Here is a 6,262-nt window from a genome sequence, read left to right as displayed (position 1 = left end):
AAAATGGTACCTAATATTGTAATTATGTCATTATCACTCTAATATCCAACATGTATTTAGATTTTTATTTTTATTTCTTAAATTTTATTTATATTTTTAAATGTTTCTGAAAATGACTGTTTTTAAACCATTATTCCAATCAGGATCAGCCATTGTATTAGATTATACCTCCAACTTCTTTTAAGGTTTTTTTGTTTTGTTTTAGCTTTTGGGCCATACCCTGAGGTGTTCAGGATTTACTTTTGGCTGTGTTCTAAGGTCACTCCTTGCAGTGCTGAGGGAACTATATGAGGTGTTAAGGATTTAACCAGATCCTCTGTGCACAAGGAAAACTGTTCTAGGGGCTGGAGTGATAGTACAGTGAGTGGGTAGGGTGTTTGCCTTGCATGTGGCCAACCCTGGTTCAATCCCCAGCATCCCATATGGTCCTCCAAGCACTGCCAGGAGTAATTCCTGAGGGCAGAGCCAGGATCAACCCCTGAGCATTGCTGAGTGTAACCCAAAAAGCAAAAAAAAAAAAAAGCTGTTCTAATTGTCTCTTGGGCCCACTCTTTTTGTTTTTTATTAGTGAAACACCATGAGGTACAGTTGTAGATTTACAATTTTTGTGCTTGGGTTTCGATTATACAATGATCAGATACCCATCCCTCCACCAGTGCCCATTTTCCACCACCATGGATAATATCCCCCCACCCCCATCCCACCCCCCCCCCCCCGCCTCTGTGGCAGGGCAATCCCCTGTGTTCTCTCTCTCCTTTTGGGTGTTGTGGCCTGCAAAAGAGGCATTGAGTGGCAAACATGTTCAGTCCATAGTCTACTTTCGACATGCATCTCCCCTCCTGGGAGGATCCTCCAAACACCCTTTATTTGGTGCTCCCTTCTCTATCTGAGCTGCCCTTTCCTCTAGAATGCCCGGCTGGCCTCTAAGTTATGGAGTAATCCTCCTGGTGCTGATCTCAGCTATTCTTGGGTATTAATCTCATATTTTGTTACTTTATATCCCCCAGATGAATGCAATCTTTCTATGTCTATCCCTCTCTTTCTGACTCATTTCGCTTAGCATGATACTTTCCATGTTGTACCACTTGTATGTAAATTTCATGACCTCATCCTTTCTAACAGCTACATAGTACTCCATTGTGTAGATGTACCAAAGTTTCTTTAACCAGTTTCTTTTTAAGTTTTTTTAAAAAATCTGTCTAATTATATTACTTTTCTATCTGACTTTTGTTGTTTTGGGGACATATCTGGGAGTGTTTGGGACACCATGAGATACAGGGGATTTGAACCTAGGCTTTCCTCATGCAAAGCATGTGTTCTAGCTTATCAAGCTATATCTATCTCTTTACATCTTCCAATTTTTCTAGATTTCCAATTAATGTACATAATGTACTTCTCTTCTATTACTTCCCATATTTTTCCTCCTCAACATTTTATTAGGAAAATTGTTATTTATTGATTTTGGTTTTCTATATTTCAAATCGAGGCACCATAACTTATACAGTTATCCATAGTTGAGTTTTAGTGTTTCAGGCATATCGTTTCCACCACCTTTCTCATTGCCAGTGTCAACTTCCCTCCACCAATGTTCTCAGTTTCCCTCCCATCCTCCAGTGTGCTTTCTTGACAGGTATATTTTAAATTTTGGTTGTTGTAGTTTGGATCTTGTGCTTTCTGTGCTACTTCTGTGGTTCCAAGATGTAGTTATACAATACATCGCTGATGTGCCAAGGCCATTGTCCCTAACCCTGTTACTTTCCACTTGCCTCTTCTTGCTTCCCCCCAATAATTTTTAAACACACAGAAATGTTCAGTGTGTACGCATATAGATAATAAAAAGTAAGTAAAGTAAAGGCCCTCCCGTTGATCATCGATTTGCTCCAGCGGGCCCAATAATGTCTCCATTGGAGACTTTGTTGTTACTGTGTTTGGCATATCGAATACGTCACGGAGAGCTTGCCAGGCTCTGCCGTGCGGGCGAGATACTCTCGGTAGCTTGCCGGGCTCTCCGAGAGGGGCGGAGGAATCGAACTCGGGTCGGCCATGTTGGCTGCGTGCAAGGCAAACGCCCTACCGCTGTGCTATCGTACTTAGATTTTTTAAATTTTGAACATTTTATTTGCTTTATCATAGTATCTGTCAGTTCATTAGTTCATCTTCGATTTTATGCATTCAGAGTAATTTGCAACTGCTGTTTACCCCTATGCCCTTAATATACATATCAATAAATATTTCTTTATGAATTTTTTACAAATAAGATTTACTTATAATGAAATACAAAAGCCTGAAGTGTTCTATTGCATGAGTTTTTTCCACGTTTTTAATTAAAACACCATAATTTAAAAAGTTATTCATAGTTGAGTTTTACAGATACAGTATTGCAGCATCAGTCCCATCACCCGTGTCAATTTCTCTCCACCAGTGTCTCCAGGTTCCCTCTCATATTGCACCTGCTCCAGACTGTCCTCTTAACAGGCACCTTTCTAAATTTGGTTATTAAAGTTTGGGTCTCGATTTCAGTGTAGTTGACTCTGGTTTGGATATTTGACTCTATCATTCTTTAATGCCACCTCTGTACTTGACTCCCCCAACCGGCCCCCATTGCTTCTCTGCTGTCCTTCTCACCGTCACCTCCACTCTTTCTTTCCTTCTCCTCCCTATACTCTGGGTAGTATGTACTCTGGTTGATCAGGGCATCCCCCCCTTTAAAACATTGCATTCCCTCATCCAGTTATTTCATGGGATGAGTTTTGAAAACTAAACTGAAACTTTTATCAAGAAATATATAAAATTAATGTTTTAATTATGTTTACTTTATAGGGCACACCAGCCTATGCTCAAGGCTTACTCCTGGCTCTGTGCTCAGGGATCACCCCTTGTGGTGCTCAGAGCCATTATTTGGTGCAGGGGATTGTTTTTTCTTCTTTGGGATCACACCTGGAGATGCACAGGGGTTACTCCTGGCTCTGCACTCAGGAATTACCCCGGCGGTGCTCAGAGGACCATATGGGATGCTGGGAATTGAACCCGGGTCGGCCGTGTGCAAGGCAAATGCCCTACCCACTGTGCTGTTTCTCCACCCCCTGGTGCAGAGATTGAATCTGGGTCAGCCTTATGCAAGGCAAATACTTTTCCTGCTGTACTAGCTCTCCAGCCCTATATAGTTCTCCCTTTGCAGTTAATCCCTTCTGCTGTAGCACACTTCACTGTCCTCCCATTGTTCATCAATTTGCTCAAGTGGGCACCAGTAATGTCTTCATTGTAATACTTGTTGTTACTGTTTTTGGCATATTGAATATGCCATGGGGATCTTGGCAGGCTCTGCTGTGCGGGCGGGATACTCTTTGTAGCTTGCCGGGCTCTCCGAGAGGGACGGAGGAATCGAACCTGGGTCAGCTGCGTGCAAGACAAATGCCCTACCCACTGTGCTATAGCTCCAGCCCAATCCCTTCTACAACACCATGAAATGTAGTCACTATTTTGACCTATTGAGATAGATTAGTTTGCATGTTCTGAAACTTCATATAAATGGATTTATATAGAATATACTCTTTATATAAAGTTTCCCTCTACATAGTGATTTTTCTGCATCATTGATTATATAAGCACATAAGTTCCTTTCATTGCTGAGTATGGATATTGTATGGAATATCATAGTTTGTTTATACATATTAGTGCCTATGGCTACCCTCTAGACTTTTTCCAGTTTGAACTATTATAAATAGACATTCTTGTACAATTCTTTTTGTGGACATATATTTTTATTATTCTTGGGGCTTACTAAGAATGGAATTATTGGGTCACAGATAGGTGTATATTTTGTTTTATGTGAAACTGCTATGTCCTTGTATCATTTTACTCTCCATCCTATGCCCTTACGACTATTTGGTAGTTTCAGTTATTTTAATATTAACATTCATGGGATGGGGGAGATAAACAAAGGGCTAGAGCACAAGCTTTGATTACCAGCATGGCATGATTCCCCAAATACTGCTGGGCTGAGTATCTCAGGCAGTGGTCCCCAGGCTTCTGAGCACTGTTGGGAAGATTCTCCACAAAATATAAACAATTCTGTTGGGTATGAAGTGATATCTCAGTGCAGATTTTATTTATATTTCCCTGGTGATTAATGAAGTTGATCTTTTTTATATGATATTCTGTTGCATATGTACTTACTCAGCAGTTCATCAGCTGATGGAAATTTGAGTTATTTATTTTTTTATACTGCTTTTATTTGCAGGTTATGTGGCCCACACTCGGAATTGCCCAGGGGTTACTCCTGAGTCAGCAGTCAGGAATTACTTCTAGCAGTGTTCAGGAGAACATATGGGATGTGGGGGATCGAAACCAGGTCAGCAGTGTGCAAGGCAAACACTATAGTCTGTGCTATCACTTCAGCTCCTTTTATGAACAATCTTGAGTGAGTTTTTGTTTAAATACCTGTTTTCAATAATTTTGGATGAATATCTTGGAATGGAATTGGTGGGTCATTTGACCATTCTATGTTGAATTTACTAAGGAACTGCAAAAATGTTTCCACGGTGATACTCTCGTATAGTGCATTCCCTTCAGCAGTGTTTGAAGATTTCAGTTCTTCTGCATTCTTATAATTTTCCTTTTGAAAAATTGTAGCCACCCTTGTATATATAAATTATGATTATTCAGTTATTTAAAATAATGTAGTGAAACATGAGATAACACAGTTCAACCTTAAAATTATTCAATGAAGTGAAAAAGGCAGACACAAAAGGCCACAGATGATATGTTTTCATCTGTATGAATTGCTTAGAAGAGGCAGAGATGAAAAGTCAAATTGTAGTTACTTGAGTCTGTGTGGGTGGAGAGGTGGGGAAACAGAAGAATGGGTTGTCTGCTTAATGGAGGTCTTCGTTTGGAGTGATGAAAATGTTCTGGAATTAAATTTTGCTGATGGCAAAATTTTGTGAATATAATACAAAGTACTGAATTTTCCAAAAGTATATTTGATGGTATGTGAATTAGATCTTACCATTAGATTTTATGGTATGTGAATTAGAATTTTCAGAAAGCAAAAAATTTCATGTCAGATACAAGATGAGATTTGATATTTAAAATTGTAGCATTTATCTCTCCAAGCTTTGGAAGCATACATACCATATCAAGTTGCTGTGCAAAATTGTAACTGAGAAGGTGTGCAATGAAGTTTGTGAATAGGGATTGAAATTAACTCATCTCCTAATTCCTAATTTGTGTGCCTCAACTTGGTGCTGTCTCAACACAGGCAACGAAGCACCATTTTACCATTCAGAATTCAACTCCCCAGAGGAAACCTCTTACTTTGATTTTTCTTCGAGGGGGCACTTAGTATTTTACAACTTCAAAATATATGTTACGCCAAGGATTTAGCTCAGTGGTAGAGTATTTTGCGTGTGTGTATGAGACTGGGTTCAACCCGTGGAACTGCAGGGGAAAAAAAGAAAGAAAAACAGAAAAGGAAGATTGCATATTTTAGTGGAGATCCTAATTCATCGGAATATATCTGTATCTATATCTATATATCTATATCTATATCTATATCTATATCTATATCTATATCTATATCTATAGATATGTTTAGGTTTTTGATGTTGGGCTGGAGCAATAGCACAGCAGGTAGAGCATTTGCCTTGCATGCAGCTGACCCGGGTTCGATTCCTCTTTCCGTCTCAGAGAGCCCGGCAAGCTACTGAGAGAATCCCGCCATCCCGCCCGCACGACAGAACCTGGCAAGCTCCTCATGGCATATTTAATATGCCAGAAATAGTAACAAGAAGTCTCACAATGGAGACGTTACTGTTGTCTGCTCGAGGAAATTGATGAACAACAGAAGGACAGTGCAGTGCTTGATAACAACCCTTTATTTCATGTATTGTGTGAAAGTATTTTCTCCCACTTAGGAAAGTGTCTTTAGATTATTATTTTTTAATGAATCATCGTGAGATACAGTTACAGACTTATAAACTTTCATGATTACGTTCCAGTCAAGAAATTATTTTTTTTCCAGGGAAAGGACTTAATTATTTTATTTTATTTTTAATTTTTATTTGTGAAACACCATGAGGTACAGTTGTAGACTTACAAATTTTTGTGCTTGGGTTTCAGTTATACAATGATCGAGTACCCATCCCTCCACCAGTGCCCATTTTCCACCACCACTGATCCCAGTATCCCTCCCACCCCCCATCCCCCCAACCCACGCTGCCTCTGTGACAGGGCGTTCCTTTTTTTCTCTCTATCCTTTTGG

Source organism: Sorex fumeus, unplaced genomic scaffold, assembly GCF_029834395.1.
Source record: "Sorex fumeus unplaced genomic scaffold, SorFum_2.1 ptg000058l, whole genome shotgun sequence".
Lineage (NCBI taxonomy): Eukaryota > Metazoa > Chordata > Mammalia > Eulipotyphla > Soricidae > Sorex > Sorex fumeus.
The sequence above is the reverse complement of the archived record's forward strand: the minus strand, read 5'-3'. Positions refer to the sequence as shown.